General features: G+C 46.9%; 1 protein-coding gene across 3 annotated transcripts in view; it reads left to right on the top strand.

Moving 5' to 3' along the window:
* LOC145510005 (uncharacterized) overlaps nt 1-24,932 on the top strand; it is a 287,812-nt gene that overhangs the window by 229,589 nt on the left and 33,291 nt on the right. For 2 of the 3 annotated variants that reach the window (XR_014056608.1, XM_081499944.1), the window contains one exon: nt 15,174-15,421. The gene's annotated coding sequence lies outside the window, so the exon portion shown is untranslated. Of the gene's footprint in view, nt 1-15,173; nt 15,422-23,498; nt 23,635-24,932 lie in introns of those variants that run through there. The other variant, XR_014056613.1, reaches the window with a different exon arrangement.

Genomic DNA, 24,932 nt, shown 5'->3' with positions numbered 1-24,932 from the left:
AGTGTACAACAATCAGTGACCAAGGTAGTGCACAGTTCTATTCAAGGACAACTCAATGCTGAAGGTCGAGCAAGTCAACGGTGAAATAGCAGTAAATGTAACCACCCCATCACTTGAGTGCTACTAAATTTCAGATTCAAAGAGCACAGACTGCAAGCCAGGAGCAGGGAGGGAAACCGTTCAGTGAAATATATTCTTGAGGAAGGAAGTCACGGGTTCCACGTACATTGTTGTCTTAGACTGATGTACATTCATGTGATGGTTAATTTATGTGTTGCCTGTGACAAAGGTGCCCAGATTTACCTTGCTTCTGGTTGTGTCTGTGAGAGTGTTGCTGGATGAGCTTAGAATTGAAATTGGTGGACTCTGTAAAGTAGGTTGTCCTCCCCAAAGTGGGTGGTCATCATGCAATTCATTGAGGATCTGTGTAGGACACAAAGTGGAGGAAGGAGAAATTGGCCCTTCCTTTTCTTCTGTCTGCCTGCATCAGCTGAGACATGATCTTCTCCTGCCCTTGGGATTTACACTTCCATGACCCAGACTGAGAAATACCACCTGCTTTCCTGGGTCTTCAGCTTGCAGGTGAGAGATCATGGGACTTGTCAGCCTCCATAAACATGTTAGCCAATTCCTCATGATACACCTCCTTGCACACTTATATATAGACAGACACTAGGATATCCATATCTAGCTATAGACTTATAGATATGTATCTTATTGGTCCTGTTTCTCTAGAGAATTCTAATATAGTTAATTCACAAACTCCCATCTTTGTGCTATAAAGGGTATCAGAAATCATTCAATCCAATGTACTCATGTTTCCATGCACATTAATTGTATGTCCTGTGGACTGTGCTAAAATACAATGTAACCCTGCCTTCAGTGTGCCCTCATTTAAGATGACACTGCATATTTTATGTCATAGTATCATAGGTTCTTCAATTGGAAGGGAAAGAAAAATTCACCATATCCAACTCCCCGCATTTTATAACAAGATTCCAACCAAAACATTCCCATCAAGTGGTCCTTCAGCACTTCAACTTCAAATACTTCCAGTGACCAGAAACTCACTACTTCCAAACACAGCCCATCCTAGCCTTGGAATTACAGTTATAAATTACTAAATCACTCTTTGGAATTTTTATGCTTTGTTAGGAAGCATCAGGACATTGGCTAATTTTTTTTTTACTATTGTCTGCAAAATATTATATGCATATGTACAAATGTACACAGTAAAACATAGAATCAGCTACTATAGTACTTCTCAATAGGATTAATTAGGGAAATGGATTCCACTTGTGTGTGTTTGCATACACATAAGCACACACATGCACACATATTGTTACTCCAGTTCTTAAATTGTCATCAAGAATGGTTTATTTATACAAGCATTGGCTGCTCTTCGCTTTGGAAATTATTAACAGACCCAAAAGAGGTTTGTGTTTTTTTTTGAAAGCTCACCAGTTTACCTTGGAGCAGAAAAAAATGTAAGTGCAATTTATCATTTTGCCAAAATAAGTAAGCGTTGAGGAGGTGAGCCCAATCAGTTGGTCAAGTGAGTTAATAATGAGAACGTCAATATGGGCACCATCCATTCTTTGTCTGGATATCAGTGAACAGAGCCAGCTCGTGGTCTCTCACCCCAGCATGTACCCGGATCATCAGTGCACATGCTTCTAGCCATGTGCAGAACTTCTCTCCATGAGGTATGCTGTGGAACAAATGATAGGTCTCTTTGGCGTATTTGAAAGATTCAGTTCCTTCCTCCCTATTGTATTTCACTGTTGCAAGCACCCTGGCTGGAAGACAGGTCATTGGTTTTATATCACGTTTTAGGGGACACTGATGTATCTGATGGACAAGTACGCTGTATGCTGTAAGCCTCTAGATTTCAGAAAGGTTGAGTCGTGGGAACATCTGTTACAGTTAAGGAAATACAGTTTACTTTCCTGAGCATCAGAGAAATAAAATGCAAGGAATTTCTTCAGCTGAACCACCACAAAGAGGAATGAGTTTAGGTTTGTCTGGTGTTTCTGTCACTTGCCCCATTCCCTCTGGCTATTCTTTCAAGCCCCCCTGTTCTCATGAACGTTATGCTTTCACTTCTGTTAGCATCTTCTTCTGGGTATGTTTACTTTTACCACCTTTATGTTTGGCAGCAGTGCTGAGTTTTTTTCCAGCCAACCAAAACAGGGCCAGCTCTCATCTGAAGGTGTATCATTTGGGTTTCTTTAAGCTCCTAGGCTGATACATCCCAAAAACCAGTTGTATCAGGAGAGATACAGCCCATGAATTATGGACGTAAATAGTATTGGGGAAGATTGACCTTCACACAGACAGATAAATAAGTGATAACAGTGGGACAAATAACAGCATGTAGATAAATAAGTGAAAATCTCAAGAAAACTTTTCTTCTCCCTACATCTGCAACCTGAAAACTTGGGCGTTCTCTATTCATAGGTCTCCAGAACTCTAGAACAGATCCCTCATTTTTACTCCAGCAGACGGTCCAGCAAAACTGAGACAACGCCCAAGCTTCTTTGTGAACAATGGCATAGTATTGGTGCAGAGTGATGGACACACTTTTTCTCATTTTGAAAAAGCCACAGGTGGAGGCTAGGGATGGGGTAGAGGGTTTCCCTCTTTCCTTGGAATAAACTTTGCAAAATATTTGCTTAAATCCTGAGAGGATATTAAGAGCAGGTCAGGTGCTCTCCAGGTCGCTACTTTTTTGCCAGTTTCACTGGCAGTCCCTTGCCCAGCATTGTTCAGCTAATTAATCCCCCCAGACACTCGCATTCACCACATGCAAATTACGGCACAAAAAAGCTATTTTTCCCCATTCTATTTTTCTTTAACATACACTTGAATTATACTCTTCTGACATCAGCTTCCAGCCCCACTGAGGGGTTTCCAACAGCCTAATAACAAACAGATTAGAGGCCAGAAGAGCATGTATTCCTCAAGTCCCTCTCTGCGTCCAGCTGTGAGGCTGCGCGGCCGTTACAGGCAGAGGCGAGCCCGGGCTGCGGCTCCAACTCTGATGTTAAAATGGAAAGTCAGTGTGAAGGCCTCGCGGGGATTAGAGAACACTAACTTTGCTGCCCATCAGAAATGGATAATGTTCCCCGTTCTGTTCCTGCTGGTATCAGTTCCAAGTTGGAAAGCCGCCTCCTCTCCTAATTCAAGCTGGGGCCAGAGTGGAGCAAGCCCTCTCAGATATTGTAAGCCAGTGTGAGCTCAAAAAAGAATTCACCGCTCAAGGCCAAATAGCTTCAAAGCTAATAATCCTCCAGAGTCGGTGTGAGAGTGCTACAACTGTCAATGTCAACTTACACAAGGCATGGTGAGAGCGAAACTTCAATAATGACATCATGGAGGAGAGGGCAGAGGGCAGCCGCTGCACAAGGAAGTGCCGGGGCCCTTCAGATCTTTGAAACCTGCAAGGATTTATCTGGACTAACGTGTCTCCATGTAGTCATTGCGGTCTTAGGCTACTCTGATTAAGGATTTAACGTATTCAAAGGGTTTCGGCAGCAGCAAGATGACACGTCTTCGGGAGCTCTATTGGATTCCATTATCTTCTTCTCTCTTCTCCTGCGGATGCCCTCCCTCCCATCCTGTCCCATCTCCTCCCAGGCTCCTAGACAGGCCTCCTCAAACAAGAGGCTGATCCACTTTGGGGTCTGCACTGGCCCCCATCTCGCCACCTCCTTTGTTTCGTGCCTGGGTTTGATTGTCAAACAGGCCTGGCCACACTTATGTGCTTGAGTGTCAGGATGCAAACCCCAGCAGACTTGAGCAAATTCCTCCAGGATTCCCTGGAGTCTCACATAACTTTCTTAGCCAGCCCTGTGGTGGAAAGAACGCAGGTTCTTATTATAATACACCCAGAGATATATACGGTCATGGTCACAGTTCAAAAGAATAAACTTCGCAGCATCCCAGGGGAGGGAGGAGGAGGGAAGTAAAGCTCAGGGCAGGAGTGGAAGGTCAGGAAGGAAACTCCCCCCACTCCCATCCCTGAGGCCCATGAGGACAAGGCAGTTCAACTCTGCCATTGGTTGCTGGCCATAAATGAAGCGCCTGTCTGCCAGGCACAACGGCAACTACAGGATAGAGGGAGTTTAAGAAGGCTCATTGGGGAAGGGAGATGCCCTGAAGATGTTGCTAGCACAGGGAACTTGAGTACTTTGCAGCTGCAGCCATGTCTCGTGCCCCCTTTGGAGAACTGTGTGATCTGGTTTACTAGGCCACGAAGGGTCCAGTGTCAGAGGCGCTGGACTGCAGGGATAAGAGCTCAAAGTCTGAACCAGACAGATGTGAATGCCAGTCCTGGTCTGACTTGCTGTGTGCCCTTGGCAAGAGCCTTCACCTCTATGAACCAGCGTCCTGATCTGAAAAATGAGGATAATACCTCAGAGAATCAGGGTTATGTGAAGATTACATAAAATAATGCAGAGTATCTGGCCCTAGTAAATATTCAGTAAATGTTAGCTGTTATCATCATCATCATCATCATCATCATAATCCAAATGGCAATTTTCCCTACATCTAAAAGAATTTTCCTGGAGAAGGAAATGGCAACCCACTCCAGTATTTTTGCCTGGAAAATCCCATGGATAGAGAAGCCTGGTGGGCTACAGTTCATGCAGTCACAAAGAGTCGGACATGACTTAGCGACTGAGCACAAAGGAATTTAAAATATAAGAACTTGAGAGCAACATAAAAACACTTGAGAGGGAAGAAATAAAAAATGTATACAGATTAAACTATACACAGCATTCCATAATGGTTAATGTCAATATATATCCAGATTGAAAATTCCAAGTGTGGTCTACAGGAATGTCTCTGGAATGTTGATGGAGTCCTACTCAGGAACAGCCATGAACACCTTGGGATGTATTCTCAAATTAATCAATATCACAACCTTATTAAAGCACAATTTACACATAACAAAATACATACATTTTTGGTACACAGTTTTGATGAGTTTGGACAAATGTGTTCCCTCATGGAGCCACCACAACAATCAATTAGAGTCATGAGTGCATGCTCAGTCACTCAGTTGTGTCTGATTCTCTTAACCCCATGCACTGTAGCCCTCCAGGCTCCTCTGTCCATGGAAATTTTCTAGGCAAGAATACCTGAATGGGTTACCATTTCTTCCTCCAGGAGATCTGCCTGACCCAGAGATTGAAACTGTGTCTCCTGCATTGGCAGGCAGATTCTTAACCACTGAGCCACCTGGGAAGCCCCAATTGCAGGCATACCCTGTTTTATTATGCATTGCCTTATTGCTTTAACGATACTACATTTTTTTACAAATTGAAGATTTGTGACAATACTACAAATCCTAGGTCTATTGGTGCCATTTTCAAACAGCATTTGCTCACTTTGTGTTTCTGTCATATTTTGGTAATCCTCACAATATGTCAAATGTTTTCATTACTGTTGTATTTGTTAGGGTGATCTTTGATCAGTGATCTTTGATGTTACTACTCTGACTTATTAAAGGCTCAGATGACAGTGTCTTTTAGCAATAAGTAATTTTAAAATTAAGATCGTACATTGTTTTTTTAAAACATAATACATACTTGATAGGCTGTAGTATAGTGTAAATATAACTTTTCTGTGCACTTCACGTGGCTCAGTTCATTTCTATATTCATTTCATTTCCGTGGTTGGAACAGAATCCGCAATATCTCTGAGGTTGTAATGAGCACTAGCCACACACCAGAAAGTTCCCTCGTATCTATTCCTAGTCAATACTCACCCTTGGCCCTGGTCTCAGGCAACCATTGTTCTGCTTTCTGTCACTATAGCTTAGATTTCCTGTTCTTGGTCTTCAAATAAATGGGATCAAACAGTGTATATTCTTTTGTGTCTGGATTCTTTTCCTCAGCGTAATATTTGTAAGGTCATTATTTTGTTGCATGTATTGGTCCTTTGTTTTCTGTTTCTGGGTAGCATTGCCGTGTATGGATGTATCACGTTGTTGAGTCGTTCAGGCTATTGATGAACGTTTGGATTGTTTCCATTTTGGGTTTATTATAAAGAAAGCTGCTTGTGAACATTTACTCCATGTGTTTTTGTTCCTCCTTGGTAAATATGTAGAAGTGCAATTTTTTAATTTTAAAAGAAACTACCAAGCAGGTCTCCAAGATGGTCATACCCTATGACACTCCCACTCTTGGAATGTTTCCCCATCTTGGCCAAGAGTGAGGTATCAAGGGAGAGGGGAGGGGGCTGCTGGGGGGGGGGGTGCCCTAGCCAGGGAGGAGAATGTTATCACTGACATTGTGTTGCATGGTGATAATAAAAATTGGACTGACTTTTGGTGGTTTTGTTACTGTTTTTAAGTCCTCTGCAGACAGTGCACCCCCTCATTGTCCTGGCCAGATAGAGTGTTTTCACTGCCTCGTCGTTGGTGCTCACTGTTCCCTGAGAGGTGGCATGGTCAGTCTTTTCATCTCAGCTACCTTAGTGCCTGTGTAGTGGTATTTTATGTGGTTTGAGTTTGCCTTTTCCTGATGGCTGATGAACTTGAATTTTTTGGCTTCTCATACATCTTTTTTTTTTTGGATAGGTGTCTTTTCTAATCTTTTGCCTATTTTTAATTGGATTGCACATTTGTCTTTATTTTCTGGTGCTGTAGCAGAAGTTCTTTATGTATCCTGGGTGCAAGTCCTTGGCCAAGGGCATGTATAGCAAATATTTTCTCCCGAAGTGTGTGGCTCCTTAAATTTTCGTTTCTGTGTCATCCTGCTAATCTTTATCTCACTGACCTTCATGGACATCAGATTTCTGCCTCAACACCCAACAGTCCACCAAGTATATTTCTGTTGCAAAGACATAAATGCCGCGATGCCACTGACCTAAAGGGGGCGCTCTTCTTTGTTCCTTCCTGTGGTGATTCTTGCTGCTGTCAATGCCCTTTTACAGATGCTGGTTAGATTAGGAAGCTCTGCCTTCTGGCCTTCCTGCTGCCAGAAATACTTCCCACCCTCCTGCTCTTTCCCGTCTCTCCCCCAATCCCCCAGAATGCTTCATGTGGGCTTTTTCAGGGTCTTGCTCCTCAAAGTCCTACTCTCACAGTCCCCACCCCAGCCACACCATGACATAGGGTCTGTGCCCAGCTTAGTCTTCCTAAACACTTCCCACTGGTTTTCTGTCTTTACCACTCCCACTCCGCCCATGCCTGTTTACCTCTGCTTCAATGGCAACCCACTCCAGTACTCTTGCCTGGAAAATCCCATGGACGGAGGAGCCTGGTAGGCTACAGTCCATGGGGTCGCTAAGAGTCGGACACGACTGAGCGACTTCACTTTCACTTTTCCCTTCCATGCACTGGAGAAGGAGATGGCAACCCACTCCAGTATTCTTGCCTGGAGAATCCTAGGGACGGCGGAGCCTGGTGAGCTGCCGTCTATGGGGTCGCAGAGTCGGACACGACTGAAGCGACTTAGCAGCAGCAGCTTCATACCTCTGCAGGAAGCCCAGAACTTAACTGAACTATTTTGAAGCAACCAAACTCCCCTGCACTTACCCCCTATCCCCCCACCCCCATAGAGCCATCAGGGGAGGTCAGAGTGGTGTTCCAGAGGAGTCAGGGAACTCCAGGCCCTCCACCAGGAGGCTGTGAGGAAGCGTGGCTCTTGTTTATAAGGCGCGATTCGGTAATGGGCTACTGGCAGGCAAAAGAAAGGAAGGCAGGTGGGAGGCAGGAGAGTCCAGGACCTGTAAAAACTGGCCCAAGTGCCACTACAGGATCACGTCAGTATCTCACTCAGGGGTAGATTTCAAGGATTAAAAGAGATGCTACATAAAAGGCACTTAGTTGATGTCTGGCACCAAATAATTGCTCAATAACTGTTAGCTATTAGATCAGGATCCCTTTTATCTGACACAATATGGACTGGTGTTGGTCAGTTAATGGAAAAAGTTGGTTGAAAAGGGAAATCAGAGAAAATTATACTACACACCTTCAACATTTTAACTTAAAACATATAAACGTACATCCATTCACTGTTTGATGTAAGTCCAGCGCCTTTCCTTTGAGTGTGGGTCCGTGGATGGGCGTGTCCAGCCGCCTTTCCTGAGTCAGCCACACCCAGTAATGTATCATCTACCATTTCCTGTTTCTTTAAAGTGTTTTGAGAACTTACACTTGCCAAATCCTCTGAGTGAAGAATCATTATAAATGTGTGCATTTCCCCCAATCTTTAATGGTAGCTTACCCACACCTAACTCACCAGCAATACTTCTGCAGCCCAGCATCATTTGCTCATCTCAAAGTATCCAACTCAGTTTGTATATGAATAAAGACTCTATTTCTTTACACTCTCATGGTATCATCTGTTTGCAGAAGGATTCATTTAACTACTTATTTGCAATAAGACTTTCACAAAGACAGGTGAAGCAAGAATAGGACAGGTTCAGGATAAAAAATCCACTGATGCTTATAATCCAAGGGTACATTCACCTGCGGGGAGCAGCAGCGCAGGCTGGAGAAGGGTATGTTCAGGGACAGGGCATAGTAAAGGCACTGGAGGCTACAGAATGGCTGCCAGCCAGGCTTGTTCCCTGTGACATGAGCATCAGTTAATTTAGGAGGGGGTTGAAGAGCAGCTGTTATCTACCTGCTGCTGCTGCTGCTAAGTCGCTTCAGTCGTGTCTGACTCTGTGCGACCCTATAGATGGCAGCCCACCAGGCTCCCCCGTCCCTGGGATTCTCCAGGCAAGAACGCTGGAATGGGTTGCCATTTCCTTCTCCAATGCATGAAAGTGAAAAGTGAAAGTGAAGTCGCTCAGTCGTGTCTGACTCTTCGCGACCCCATGGACTGTAGCCTACCAGGCTCCTCCGTCCATGGGATTTTCCAGGCAAGAGTACTGGATTGGGGTGCCATTGCCTTCTCCGTGTTATCTAGCAGGTTGGTTAAATAGAAGCCGTTGAGAGAAGCTCTGTGTAGCTTGGGTCAGATGCTATTTGTCATCAAACTTTGTCTGGACCTTTGAGATCATAATAGTCCCCTCTCACCCTAGGGAGATACATTCCAAGACCACCAGTGTTTGCCAAAACTGTACTCAACCCCATATGTACTGTTTTTTTTCCTATACATGCATACCTATGAGAAAGTTTAATTTATAAATGAGGCACAGTATGAGATTAACAATAACAATTAATAATAAAATAGAACAGTTAGGACAATATACTGTGATAAAAGTTAGGTGAATGTCTCTCTCTCAAAGTATTATACAAATGTATTGCCTTTCTCATCTTAACTAAGCACTTAGCACACACTGTGGATATAACAGTTTGAGACACAACAGAAAAATTAGCACTGATTTTTTTCTTCTTCACAATTTTCATAGATAGAAGACTTGTTCTCTAGTAGGGGGGATCGGGAGGGAGGTACGAGGGAGGTTCAAGAGGGAGGGGACGTATGTATTCATGTTGGCTGATTCATGTTGATGTTTGACAGAAACCAACACGATACTGTAAAGCAATTATCCTTCAATTAAATATAAATAATTTTTTTAAAAAAGATTTGTTCTTACCATAGACCTTAGCAACCTCCGCATACAATTTTCCTTCTTTCCTCTTTGAGTTGAAAACATTCACTCTTTTAATTAAAGGGAGCACTTTTGGCCTCTCTTTGGCATACCTGAATTGCCAGCATCACTCTTCTTGTGCTTTGGGATCATTAGTAAGTAAAATAAGGTTTATTTCAACACAGGCCCTGTGATACTATGACAGTTGGTATGATAACCGAGGAGGCTACTAAGTGACCAATGGGTAGGATGCTCTAGACAAAGGGAGATTCACTTCCCCAGGCAGGACAGAGTGGGAGAGCAAGAGATGTTGTCATGCTCTGCAGGACAGCATGCATTTTAAAAGTTATAAATTGTTTATTTTTAGAATTTTCCATTTAATATTTTTGGGCCACAGTTGACTGCAGGTAACTGAGACTGTGGAAAGCAAGATCACAGATAAGGGGTGGAGGGAACTACTGTACTTCCCACCCTTCTGGAAATCCATGGGAGGAAGCACTGGGAGCTAGAAGACTGTGTTCTGGTCCTGGTTCTATCAGTGCTTACACACTTGTGACCTTGGCAATGACATTCACCCTCGTTTCTTAGGAGGAAGGTTTGATGCTTGGGGAGTTGAGTGATTTTTTTCCACATCATTCTTGAGGACCTAATGAGATCATCTGAGTAATGCTTTGTTCGAGTTATGACAGATCTCAGTTTGAGCAGTTTCTCTTGTCTTTCCACGAGTTGCCATAACCCAGAGGCTGAAGATCAGGCCATGCCACATTTTGTTGTTGTTTCTCAGTCATGTCCGACTCGTGACCCCCATGAACTGTCCCACGCCAGCCTTCCCTGTCCTTTACTATCTCCCTTAGTTTGCTCAAACTCATGTCCATTGAGTCAGTGATGCCATCCAATCATCTTATCCTCTGTTGCCCCTTCTTCTCTTGCCCTCAATCTTTCCCAGCATCAGAGTCTTTTCAAATGAGTCAGTTTTTTGCGTCAGGTGGCCAAAGGATTGGAGCTTCAACTTCAACATCAGTCCTTCCAATGAATATTCAGGGTTGATTTCCTTTAGGATTGACTGGTTTGATCTCCTTGCAGTCCAAGGGTCTCTCAAGAGTCTTCTCCAGCACCACAATTCAAAAGCATCAATTCTTCAGTGCTCAGCCTTCTTTATGGTCCAACTCTCACGTCCATACTTGGCTACTGGAAAAATCATACCTTTGAATATACAGACCTTTGTCAGCAAAGTGATGTCTCTGCTTTTTAATATACTGTCTAGGTTTGTCATAGCTTTTCTTCCAAGGAGCAAGTGTCTTAATTTTGCAGCTGCAGTCACCATCCACCATGATTTTGGAGACCAAGAAAATGAAATCTGACACTGTTTCCACTTTTTCCCCGCCTATTTGCCTTGAAGTGATGGGACCAGATGCCCTGATCTTGATTTTTTCAATGCTGAGTTTTAAAGCAGCTTTTTCACTCTCTTTTTTCACCTTCATCAAGAGACTCTTTAGTTCCTCTTCAATTTCTGCCGTTAGGACTTGCAAATTCCAGGCACCAGTCACTTAGGACAGGAAAGGGCAGAGGCTTGCTCCTCTGTTAGTTCCTCTTAGCATCTTGCATTTGCCTTCCTCCTTGCCCTTTCCTTGCCTCCAGAGCATTGTTTATCAGGCAGACCCCAGTGCAGCACCTCAGGCAGTGGCTGCCACACTAGACAAAGCTCTCCTGGGTCAGTACACCTGTTGCCAATAAAAACATAGTTAAGTACAGCCGGATCCATGCCATTCTCTCTGCATCTCTTTGCAGGGGGGTGAGTGTGGGGAGAAGGTGCTATATAGAATGTAAAGAAGGAACCCATATTAAAGACTTCTACCCACCAAGCTGAGCCAAAGCAAAAACAATGCCCAGCTGTGGATGTGACTGGTGATGGAAGTAAAGTCCATGCTGTACAGAACAATATTGCATAGGAACCTGGAATTTTAGGTCCATGAATCAAGTAAATTGGAAGTGATCAAACCTTTTAGGAATCAGTGAGCTAAAATGGACCAAAAGGGGAGAATTTAATTCAGCTGACCATTATATCTACTATTGTGGGCAAGAATCCCTTAGAAGAAATGGAGTAGCCCTCACAGTCAACAAAAGAGTCCAAATGCAGTACTTGGGTGCAATCTCAATAACGACAGAATGATCTTGGTTCATTTCCAAGGCAAACCATTCAATATCAGTAATCCAAGTCTGTGCCCCAACCAGTAATGCTAAAGAAGCTAAAGCTGGACAGTTCTATGAAGACCTACAAGAACTTTTAGAACTAACACCAAAAAAAGATGTCTTTTTCATCATCAGGGACGAGAATGCAAAAGTAGAAAGTTAAGACATACCTGGAATAACAGGCAAGTTTGGCCTTGGGGTACAAAATGAAGCAAGGCAAAGGCTAACAGAGTTTTGCCAAGAGGACACACTGGTCATAGCAAACACCCTCTTCCAACAACACACGAGACGATTCTACACATGGACATCACCAGACAGTCAATACTGAAATCACATTGATTATATTCTTTGCAGCGGAAGATGAAGAAACTCTATACAGTCAGCAAAAACAAGACTGGTAGCTGACTGTGGCTCAGATCATGAACTCCTTACTGCAAAATTCAGACTTAAATTGGAGAAAGAAGGGAAAACCACTAAACCATTCAGATATGACCTAAATCAAATCCTTTATGATTATACAGTAGAAATAACAAATAGACTCAAGGGATTAGATCTGATAGATAGGGTGCCTGAATAACTACAGACAGAAGTTCATGACATTGTACGGGGGCAGTGATCAAAACCATCCCCAAGAAGAAGAAATGCAAAAAGGCAAAATGGTTATCTGAGGAGGCCTTACAAATAGTTGAGAAAAGAAGAGGAGCAAAAGGCAAAAGAGAAAAGGAAAGATACATCCATCTGAATGTGGAGTTCCAAAGAATAGCAAGGAGAAATAAGAAAGCCTTCCTCAGTGATCAATGCAGAGAAATAGAGGAAAACAATAGAATGGGAAAGACTAGAGATCTCTTCAAGAAAATTAGAGATACCAAGGGAACATTTCATGCAAAGATGGGCAAAATAAAGGACAGAAAGAGTATGGACCTAACTGAAGCAGAAAATACTAAGAATAGGTGGCAGGAATACACAGAAGAACTATATGAAAAAGATCTTAATGACCCAGATAACCACGATGGTGTGATCACTTACCTAGAGCCAGACATCCTAAGTCAAGTGAGCCTTAGGAAACATCACTACAAACAAAGCTAGTGGAGGTAATGGAACTTCAGCTGAACTATTTCAAACCCTAAAAGATGATGCTATTAAAGTGCTGCACTCAGTATGCCAGCAAATTTGGAAAACTCAGCAGTGGGCACAGTACTGGAAAAGGTCAGTTTTCATTCCAATCCCAAAGAAAGACAATGCCAAAGAATGTTCAGACTACTGCACAACAGCACTTATCTCACACACTAGCAAAGTAATGCTCAAAATTCTCCAAGCTAGGCTTCAACAGTGTGTGAACCGAGAACTTCCAAATGTTCAAACTAGACTTAGAAAAGGCAGAGGAACCAGAGATCAAATTGCTAACATCCGTTGGATCATAGAGAAAGCAAGAGACTTCCAGAAAAACATTTACATCTGCTTCATTGACTACGCTAAAGACTTAGACTGTGTGGATCACAACAAACTGGAAAATTCTTAGAGAGATGGGAATACCAGACCGCCTGACCTGCCTCCTGAGAAATCTGCATGTAGGTCAAGAAGGAACAGTTAAAACCGGACAAGGAACAATGGACTAGTTCCAAACTGCGAAAAGAGTACGTCAAGGCTGTATATTGTCACCCTGCTTATTTAACTTATATGCAGAGTACATCATGAGAAATGCTCTACTGTATGAAGCACAAGCTGGAATCAAGATTGCAGGGAAAAATATCAGTAACCTCAGATATGCAGATGACACCACCCTTATGGCAGAAAGTGAAGAGGAACTAAAGAGCTTCTTGATGAAGGTGAAAGAGGAGAGTGAAAATGCTGGCTTAAAACTCAACATTCAAAAAACTAGAATCATGGCATCCAGTCCCACCACTTCATGGCAAATAGATGGGGAAACAATGGAAACAGACTGTTTTCTTGGGCTCCAAAGTCACAGTGGGCAGTGACTGCAGCCATGAAATTAAAAGATGCTTGCTCCTTGGAAGAAAAGCTATGACAAACCTAGACAGCATTTTAAAGAGCAGAGACATTACTTTACTGACAAAGGTCCGTTTAGTGAAAGCTATGGTTTTTTCAGTAGTCATGTATGGATTTGAGAGGGACCATAAGGAAAGCTAAGCACCAAAGAATTGATGCCTTTGAACTGTGGTGCTGGAGAAGACTCTTGAGAGTCCCTTGGACTGCAAGGAGATCAAACCAGTCAATCCTAAAGGAAATCAGTCCTGAATATTCATTGGAAGGACTGATGCTGAAGCTGAAGCTCCAATCCTTTGGCCTCCTGATATGAAGAACACCTGATGCTGGGAGAGATTGGAGGCAGGGGAGGAGAAGGGGACAACAGATGTTGAGATGATTGGATGGCATCACTGACTTGATGCATATGAGTTTGAGTAAGTTCTGAGAGTTGGTGATGAACAGGGAAGCCTACCGTGCTACAGTCCATGGGGTTGCAAAGATTCGGACATCACTGAATGACTGAACGACTGAACTGACCCACCAAGCAAGTTCGCAGCCTTTGGCGGTGGTTCCAGAGAGCCAGGAGCACCTGAGGAGAGTTGTACTCAGAGAAGTCCTTTTGGGATAGTGGGGTTAGCAGCCCTCTACATGGGGTGCTTTATTCCCAGGATGTCTTCATGGGGCTTCCCAGGTGGCTCTAGAGGTAAAGAACCTGCCTGCCTACACAGGAGACATGAGTTTGATCCCTGGGTCGGGAAAATCCCCTGGAGAAGGGAATGGCAACCCACTCCAGTATTCCTGCCTGGAGAATCCCATGGGCAGAGGAGCCTGGCGAGCTATAGTCCATGTGGTCACAAAGAGTTGGAGATGTCTGAAGAGACTTTGCATACACACACAGGATGTCTTTTGCGATGCCTCCCACTCACGGCTTCTCACCGGCTCCCGAGGCAAGAGGCCCCACACAGTCATGCCCATTTGTCCTGGGATCATGGCCTCCACGAAGGGGACATATAGATTTCTCTCCTCATGTCCCCTGCAATCTGAGTAGATTGGAGACTTTCTGCAGACTTATTTTTTGTTGGACTGAAAGAGGATGACATGGGGACACAGAAGAAAAAGAGAGAGGCAGTATTTGTGGGAGAAAAAAAAAGAACACAGAAAGGAAGAGGTCCAAGGAGACTGCCCAGGACTAGAATAGAAGAAAAGCCTGACAGTGAGCCAGGCGCCTCAGCGGCGCTCCCTGACATAGCAGCTCACAGATGCAAACAGCCATGCTCCGTGTGTGTCTGTGTGTGTGTGTGTGTTCCCACAAAACCTCTAAAATCATTCAATAATATTTTAAGTTTTTTTTACAGGATGAACAAATTGACATTCAGTGAATTTTTTCTCCCTATCTAAACCCAGCCCTGATTTTTCTCTCTCCATCTGTGTTCTTTTGGCAGAAACTTTGACCAAAAAAAAAAAAAAGAAGAAGAAGAAGGAGCAAAGGGTCATTCTGGGAAGTGACGGGACGCTGGCCAAGCTGGGAATGTTCCACGGCCATGGTGCGCTTCTGCTGAAGGGGCCCAGCCACCGGCCACCCTGGGAGACGTTCGTGATGCAGGAGTGGAGTCTGGTGAGGAGCCCAAGCTGCGGGTCCACCTCTTGTGTGCTCACTCTTATGTAAGGGTCACAGCAGCTCCACTTTGGGATTTTTGTGCAGTTGTGTTTCGTTTTTGTAAAGCTTCAGCCCTGCCATCCATACCACATGCTTCTTGCCAGGGGAGGGGTGGGGGGTGCGCGGTGGGTATCACATGAGCTTCCTGAGCCTCGAATTTCCACGCTGGTTGACCCCACACATCGTGGAAGTTGAGGAATAAATCCTGCATGTTTGCGTTTAACCGTTGAGTGACTGGGTAAGCCCTGAAGGGAGGGTCAGTGTGACCTCCAGAGAGCTGACATTGGTTGTTCACTTGCCGTGGTCCTTCAGGCAGGAAACCATCTTCCTGACCAGGCCAAGCTGGGACTCTGACCTGAGTCACTCCGCAGAGTCCTCCCCAGCAGGTACAGTGGAGACAGCATCTCCAAGGTGGCTTGTGTAAGTGGAAAGAGTCTGACTTGTGAAATCCCAGTTCTGCCTTGTCCGTGACCTTGAGCAGGTCGCTTAATTTGTCTGAGCCCCACGTTGAAATGTATCTGAGACTTGACGGCAGGATTAAGTGAGACTGAGAACAGTTCCTGGCACAGACACCGAAGGTGACGGCCACTTATCTTACAGGCCCTGGCCTCCTCGTCCTTGTCCCTGGAGAGTGCCCAGTGCCCATGAATGAGGTTAGGGTGGAGTAGGGTAGGGAAGGCTGGCATTTAGTGGAAGATTCTGAGCTTTCAGCATTTCCCCCTCGGCCCTACTCCCGCTGCTCCCAGGAGCCCTCTATGAGGCGGGTGTAGCCTTGAGTGCAGTCTTTACAATTCTAAGTGAGCCAAAGAGCAGCCTGTGGCTGCCTGTCACCATCAGAAAGGCCAGGTTGTGCTAATAGGAAGTGATGGTTGGTCCCATTTAGTAGAAAATGTCCAGGAAGGCAGGATTTAAAGGAGGCTCACATTCCGACGGCGCTTCTCCTGGGAGCTCTGGCTCAGGGGTGAGCAGCATGGACTCAGATGCAGAAGAGCCTTGCAATTTGGGTAGAAGGAGAGGTGGGGCTTGCAGGCCCCACACTGGTCCTGCCACTCACCAAGGATTGTTCTATTTCTGTAAACCCTTTATTCAGGCTGAAAAGGGGGAAAGTTTGGGGGAATATTTGGGAAGGACGGAAATGCTCTTGGGCTGGTATAGCATTCCTAGAGGGGCGGAAATGGTGGAGAACAGACACATGGGGTCTCTGTGCTGCTACTCTGGGGTCACCCAAACAAGGGCAGATCTGAGTCTCGACAGTTTGATGCCTGGACGGATGAGATGATCCACAGTTTCATCAGCAGCTCAGGGAGCACACAGTTAAAAGGCATCACCATCACTCTGCTGGCTCAAATGGATGATGGTGGTGTTCGCTATTTCTTGTGATCCATCAAGGCTCTTCTGAGGCAACTCAGAAACTTGATGTCATTGTTCAGCCTCAGGGAGGGAAGATCACTGACTTACTCAGGGATCCCTGTACATCACAGATGCGATCCCAGAGCTAGACCTTCCTACAGGATGGGTGCGTGTTCATGTGTGCTCAGTCACTAAGTTGTGTCCAACTCTTTTCAACTCATGGAGCGTAGCCCACCAGGCTCCTCTGTCCATGGGATTGCCTAGGCAAGAATACTGGAGTGGGTTGCCATTTCCTCCTCCAGAGGATCTTCCCAACCCAGGGATCAAACCCACGTCTCCTGCACTGGCAGGTGGATTTCTTTACCACTGAGCCACCTGGGAAGCCCAAGACGGGCACCAGGGCATAGTTCAAGGAAGGCTCAACTCTTTCTCCACCCACTGCCCACTTCCCAGATGAGCTAGTGGGAATTACTTGACTTCTCAAGGAACAGCCTCTTGGGGCCCAGATTGGCAATTCTTGCCCACTGACAGGTCAGGCAAAGTGGACCTAAGGAGGGCCACTTTCACTGGGGCATAGAATCCCCTGCTCACAGGTCTGTCTAGTCCTCTGGACTCTGCTTCTTTCAGTGGGGACACACACTACCTTCTAGCAGGAGGCCTGGACATTCTGGGTGTACATTTTGTTACAGAGACTTAGATACATAGCATAGGCTCTGGCCATAACGATCATCTAGCCAAGCTGAGTGTCTTAATCCTTTGAGCTGCTGTAACAGAATACATTGGCCTGGTGACTTATAAACAGCAGAAATTTATTACAGTCCTAGAGACTGGGAGGTCCAAGATCAGGACACCAACAGATTTGGTGTCTGCTGAAGGCCTGCTTCCTGGTTCATAGACAGCTGTCCTATTACTATGTCCTTGTGTGGGGGAAGGGGTGAGAGGGCTCTCTGCAGTCCCTTTCAGAAGGGCACTGATTCCATCAGGAGGGCTTCATCCTCATGACCTAATCACTTCCCAAAAGTCTTGCCTTCTGATGCCATCGTACTGGGGGTTAGGATGTCAACATGTGATTTCAGAGGGACACATTCAATCCATTGCACTGAGCACAGCAGGTAAACTAGTATCTGTTATATGTTAGAACACACAGAAGGTACCTATGACTGTGATGGGCAGCCACGGTGTAGAGTCACAGCATGGTAGAAAAAGAAGGCACTTCAGTGGAAAAGCATGGATTCAGAAAGGTCAAGTAATATGCCGCAGCCTCACAGTAGATTTGTGGTAGAAATGGGACAAGTTATACAGGTTTCCTGCACCCCAGTCAAGGGATGTCTCCCATGCCATAGCTCCACGTGAAATGAAGAGCTAACAGGGAAGACAGCTCAGAGTGATGGAAAGGTCTGAGCTTTGAGGCCAGAGAATCCTGGGTTTGAATCCTACTTACTCTCCAGGACTACACAGACTGAGTCCATAAATGATGATGGACGCTCACAGGCACTGATGGAGAACCTTCATTGAGAGGACCCGCTGAAAGAATTTGAGTGTTTACACTTCCTGAGCCTAGGTTTCTGCATCTGTGAAATGGGAACAGGAGGGTTAAGCTGTGCCTGTGGAGGGGGAGTCCATGAGAGAAGACATGGAAAGCACTCACAGTGTGTCCTGCCGTTCCACAGACTTATTGTTTACCAGGCTGTCAGTTAAAGCAAAAGCCACATCTTGCAGAAAATAAGGTTAAAAGCAGGTCTGAGAGAGAAGAGATTGTCAGAGCCCGGAGGAGAAAGCTCTCCAGGAGATGAAGAATGACCTTGCCGAGGGGCTCACCAGGGAGGAGTCGGCCAGGTGAATGGCTGGCGTTTAGCTGAGCCAGGCATTCTCGGCCTCGCTCCCGGCCCCTTCGGCCTGGGAAGAGTGCCCTGCGTGTCGGCTGCCAGCGCTCCGAGGCGCCGCGTAATTACTTAGCGGTTTACTAGCATTGGAGACACCCAGGGTGCACTTGAGCCATCAATTAGCTCCTGCTCACAGCCCCCCTGTGAGGCCCAGTGGTATCAGGACTCCCATTTTTCAGCCAAGGAAACTAAGGTGTAAACAGGTTAAGCAACCAGCCCAAGGTCACACCTTGAGTCAAGCGGTCACGAGGCACCAAGGCTGCGTCCTTGCTGGCTCCCCGGCCTGTCCTTAGCCCACTGGCCCATGCTGCTGCCCATAAAATCCGCCGTTTATATCTCGTCAGAAAGCCAGCTAGTGCATCGGGGACATTAGTAGATGTACAGAAAGGCCATTCAGCTGATTTCCAAGGCACTGCAGGGTTTTTAAGGAGATGTTTAACCCCTTGCTTTGAGAGGTCGATGGGGGCGACAGGACCTGAGTTGGCAGTTCCTGTGCTGGGCGGCCAGCTTGCCTCCCACGTCACAGCTGACTTTGGGGGCCTGGCTCTGCTTTCTCTCCACCTGCTCTGGGAGACACGCGTGCCGGCACCATCTGGGGAGCGCAGAGAGCATCTCCTAGGAGAGGCTGAGATGGTGAGTATGAAGTGCAGGCCCCACTCTAGCTGGCCCGTGTTTCCAGGACTCTCCCATTGGTTCCCACTGCTAGGAGAGAAAGGTGGCCTGAGGTTGACCAGCTTTCACAGGTGTGTGGGTGAGCTGGCAGGAGGGGAGCTCTCTGTTGCCTGGTGGTTCTCCTGGCCACACAGAGCTGCTCCTGATGGTCCCTGGCCCCAGCCAGCCACCTCCCTGACTTGCCTGTGTTCGAGACCTCTTCTCTCTCAAGGGCACTGGCCTACCCCATGTCCTGTTCTTTCCAGGCCTTTCTAGGTCACCAGACAAATATTCTTGGTTTCTCCCTCTCCCTCAGCATCTCTTCCCTAAATCCAACCACTTGTCTCCCTAAAATATCTCATGGATATTTCTGGAATTTCTACCCAGACAGTTCTACCCTAGACCATTCTAGGTAAATCAACAGCTTAGAACTAGATGAATGGTCTTCAGACTGCGTGGGGAAGCCCAGATGAGGGGCCTTTGGTCCTGCTCTTGGGATGAGGGAGAGCTCAGCAGGTAAGTCTCTGGTCTCCCAACATATATCCTTCTTCCATCAGATAGTCTGCTCTTGTTAATTTTATCAGTTGGGCTTCTACATAAGATATCATTTGAATGAAAGATCTTGCAGCTAATGAAAGTTAAGGAAACTACCTAACCTATGGCAATGCCAAATGGGGGCATTTCAGATAGAACCGGGGTATCTTTTAATGTGGGCTTCCTAGGCAGGGCAGTGTAAAGAATCCACCTACCAGTGCAGGAGACCCGGGTTTGGTCCCTGGGTTGGGAAGATCCCCTGGAAAAGGGAATGGCATCCCACTCTAATATTCTTGCCTGGAGAATCCCATGGACAGAGGAGCATAGTGGGCTACAGTCCATGGGGTCATAAAGAGTTGGACACAGCTGAGCACACACAGCAGCAATCTTTTAACATCCCTCCAGTCATACGCTTATAGCCTCAAAGAGTGAGCCTCCTTGAATATAAGCAGGGAGCCCACAGAAGCATCTCTTTTCTTGTAACTTTTTGGAGTCTCCTGGGACCACAGGCATCAGAGGCTACTTTGGGCAGAAAAGTTCAAGCTGTTAGCTGAGTCTCTGGGCTGGGGAGGCTGCTTATAGCAGAAATCAGGCAGGGCGAGCAGGGAGGATGGGCAGGGATTACCTGGCAATAAGAGGACTTGGCCCAGACTCCACTCCAACCTCCAGCGGCATCAGCCATGGCCTCACAGAGAGCTCGTCAGAAAGGGAAATGGAAAGATGCCAGAGTCATCCTATTTGTCCAGAACCCAACCTGAGCCATTTCCAGGCACTTGCAGGCATGAGTCCCTTTTTCCAGATATAGACTGGGTGTGTTCAGGGTAGAGTGAGTGATGTGGGGAGCAATACAGCCTCTTCCTGGAAGGGCCACCCAGTGCCCTGCCTCCTGGTCTCTAGACAATGTGGCACCCTCCTGGCCATGTCTGTGGTACACGGCCAACCACAAAACCTCACCCTCGTTTCCTGGGTCCTGAAGGGCACAGACTAGGGGGCCAGACACGTCTGGATTCTTTCCCCAACTTGGCCACTCTGCAAACTCTGAGACATTCGTTAGGCAAGTGAATGGCTTTGAACCTCAGTTTTTTACCCTGTAAAATGGGGAGAAGTCATTTAAACAATCTGTACTTTAGTTTTCTCATACAAGTACAAATAAAAGCAAAACCAATATCCTTGATTGTAAGGATCAAATGAGATCCTGTGTGAGAAGAAAGCACTGAGGATGAACCTAAGTCCTGTGAGCTCAATTTATCAGGATGAGGATCTGGTTGCTGGCTGAGTCTCCTCTCACTGCTGGCCCCGGGCATGTCACTAACTTCTCCTGGGGCCCCCCCCAGCACTCTCCTGTGCAGAGTTGTCTGTCCCTCCTCCTCCCACTTCTCAGCCCTGACGCCCCATCTGTCCCCACCGGTGGCTGGGTGTGTCTATAAACACACCTGGGACTAGTTACCATTACTCGTTTCAGCTGTTAGTGGGCATGCAGGCCTATTATTGGCAAATCACACTTTGTTAACAGAAGCCAAAAATTAAGCATTTTAATGTGAATGCTTTGACTTTTGAAGCATTGACTGTTTGTTAAGCACTGTGCAGGTTAAGCAGAATATGTCTGCCACCGGATGGGCCCACATCTGTTCCAGTGCCTTTGGTTTCATGCCGACCTCCCCGGGGCTGTGATTAGGAGCCGGCTCCTGCCTGCCTCCCCTCAGCGTGTTCCTGGAGGAGGAGGGACGCAAGGAAGGCAGGAAGGTGGTTTGGGAGAGAGGGAAAGTGTAAGGCCTGTGCAGCTGGGTGGCAAGTTCTCCCACTCAGAACATTGATCAGCCAACCCACATGATATATTGAGTTCATTTCCACAGGTAATTGTTTAAATGTTATAGCAGCTTTAACGTGTCGTCTGTTAAAGAGTATTGGTTAGGCAGCCATTGCAGACTTGTAATGTGGGTAATATTTAGATGATTTACTAGGTGAAGTGCAGCTTCTGATTCAATCAGAGTTGCCTTTGATTCAATAGGTGATGCATCTAATCCGACTGGGAGCCCATCGAATCCAGAGGTGATGTGTTTGATTCACGGGCTGATGTACCTGATTTAGAAGGTGATGGATCTAGTCCATGCTGAAGGATTCCAATTCCCCCACGCCGGGTGTTTTCTTCAGTGTGTGATGTATGAGTTTTAATAATAAGACATGCTTTGCGGATGGTGAGGGTACCGGCTCCTCCACACCTGGCATGTCTGTGGCTATAGCCCACTTCCTACAGAGCTGGTCTCAGCCTCATGGACCAGAGGGACAAAACCTCATTTCCCAAGTGTGACCTGAGCCTCCCCATGCTGTGTCACCGCCACCCTTCTAAGATCCATACCTGGCCTTTTGTCTGTTTAATTGTCCAGGGGTCCACGGGCAAGGCCATCATGCTTAGGACCTGGTTCCTTGCAAGTGAGGGGACACCCTGGTCAGTTAGGAGATGCTCACCTGTGTAGACTCTGCTCTCAGCGGCTGGAGGTTCCTGGAGCCTCGCCTGATGCTTTGTGGGGTCCCAGTGCACGTTTTCCCAGGCTGGGCACAGAGCTTTCAAAGAACATTTGAGGGACTGGATTTTTACATCCCAGCTGGGGAGAGAGGGAAACCACCTTTCTTTCCCTCCCCCATCACCCCTCCCTCCCCTACATGACTGGCAACCTCCATCCTCTCAAGAGTCAAGATATCCTATTCCTCTCCTCCTCTCTGCCCAGAATGCCCCTCCCCTTCCTCCTTGTGCCAGCAAGCTGTGCACCCTGTCCAGAGTCACTGCCTTCTGTCACCCTTCCTAGAAAGCCACCCCTGTCCTGCACCTCAGCTCAGCCCCAGAAGAGTACCCTCCCCATGGTTTTCCTAGCCTCTGGACATATCTCTGTGATAACATTTGTCACATAAGTTGTCCTGTAGCGGAGAGGTCTCTTCTTCACCCTGCTGTCCCCAACACCTGCTCAGCACCTGGCCGAGTGCTGGCAGACTGATACGCATGGCACTGGCATGGCAGACACGCAACCTCAGAGCAGGAGGTAGAGTTTTAATTAATAATGTTAATAGTGAGAGCTCATACATATGGAGCTCCACGTACATTCTAATTGTTATAAGTGTAAAGTCCTGATACTTCATTGGTATCATCTCTTTATCTCTCTTATTCCTCACAGCACACCATAAGTGGTAAGAATCATCATTACCTCCACATGTACAGACGGGGACACTGAGGCTCAGCAAGGTTAAATGATTTCCTCAGGGTTCACTTTAGCCAAATCAGAGTTGACACTAGATTTCTCAGACCCCAAAGCCAAGCTCTTAACTGTCACATCATGATCTTGCCCCCAGGACCAGAGAGACTGCTCTGTCCTCACCCAGATAGGGAGGCTGGAGCCCCTGGGGATGCAGAGATGCCCTCAGGGAGACAAAACCATGACACAAGGCAGAACAACCTGATTAGCAAACTGAGGCACAGAGGGAGGGGCAGAAGAGGCAGGAGTAATTGGGGAAGGCTTCCTGGAGGAGGTGTTTGATTTCACCCTGGAGGAAGAGAAGAAGAAAAATGTGCTGATGCCTAGTCTCAGCTGCTCCTCACCCAGCTCTCATGTCCTCAGGCCACCTCTAAGCGCAGGGGAGTCAACAAGGCTGAGTCTGTGGCAACTAGTCTTTCTGGTAACAACTAGTCTTTCCCCTACCAGGAGCTCTGTGTGGCCAAGAGCTGGGCCGGGGCAGCCGGGCAGTAGGAGCAAGCAGCAATCCTACCCCTGCCCGCAAGACACGAGTCATCTCACCAGATTCCAGGAGGGAGGGATAATGCCCTGAGCCCACACTCAGGTGAGTCCTGGATGCTCCGCAGCCACAGGAATCGTCCAGGTCCCGCTTCTCTCACTCCTGCTCCTCCAGTACTGAGCCCACAGTTTCCCCCTCGCTCGTTCCCATCACAGCCTTTTGTCCCCAGAGCCCTGGCCCCACTTCAGCCTGCGGTCCGTTGTAAGATGCCATCATTTGTGGAGTGGGGTTTTTGGAAGACAGATTCACAGAGTTTAACCTGCCACCTCCCAGACCTCTGTCGTGATGCGTCTGAGGAGAAGGCGGGAGGTGTCTGAGACAGGGCTTTGCTTCCAGGTGACCTGGCCCACTTCCTGTCACAGGCCCCACAGTCTGTCCACCTGAAGCTGGCATCTACATTGACCCAAGCTCTCCACTGAAGTTTGACCGTGACTGCGTTAGGCCAGGTGTGGACTAGCACCTGGTTGCAGGTGCCTAGGGACTTGTCCCTGGCATCAGAGATCTCAGGGCCCGCCCTGCCCCCTGGCCCAGTTCTCCGCTGTTCCAATGTCACAGCTCCCTGAGCCCTCCACCTCCATACTCTTCACCCCAGCTCCCAAGAGAGCAAATCTGGTTGAGAGCAGCCTAGAGGTTGACCCCTGGGGGACGGGGTTACAGCAGGCACAATAGGCAGTAGTCGGGGGAAAGTGTGCAAACCAAAGAGGTCAAGGAGGAGAGAATGGACAACTCTGTCTTGGAAACGAGGCTTTCCCGGCTACCTGATGTAGGCCAGAAACTTCCACATTCTCCATCCCGTCTGACTCCTCAGCCCTGAATTCTACCCCCATTTTACAGAGAGAAAACTGAAGCTTGGAGAAGTTAGTGGGTCATCTATCACAAGTGTTGAAGAATGAGGGAGGGAAGTTAACACATGCCAGCCCCAGGGCTGCCCACCCTTTCTCTGTCTCTGTGCATCTCTGTGACTCTGTTTCTCTGTGTGTCTGTCTCTATGTGTCTCTCGATCTCTGTGTGTCTGTGCCTCTCTCTGTCTCTGTGTGTGTGTCTCTCTCTCTGTGTGTTTCTGTCTCTGTGCATCTCTCTTTGTCTCTTTGTGCCTCTCTGTCTCTGTGTGTCTCTGTGTGTCTCTTACGGTAGGCTGTCAGGCCCTGTGATAGCCTGGTGTGGGAGATTTTGGACCAAGTACATCTCTGTGTCCTCTGGGCTCACCACCCAGGCAGAGGCCTGCTCTAGCCCAAGGTTGGTGACGGGCCAGACAGGCTGATTCCTGGGAGGCTCGGTGCAGAACAGCTGCCGGTTCCATTTCTGCTGCTTCCGGAGGCTCCCGCGGCCCTGACTGCACACAT

Source organism: Giraffa tippelskirchi, chromosome 1 (genome assembly GCF_054371585.1).
Source record: "Giraffa tippelskirchi isolate mGirTip1 chromosome 1, T2T-mGirTip1v1.2.pri, whole genome shotgun sequence".
NCBI lineage: Eukaryota > Metazoa > Chordata > Mammalia > Artiodactyla > Giraffidae > Giraffa > Giraffa tippelskirchi.
The sequence above is the reverse complement of the archived record's forward strand: the minus strand, read 5'-3'. Positions and strand labels throughout refer to the sequence as shown.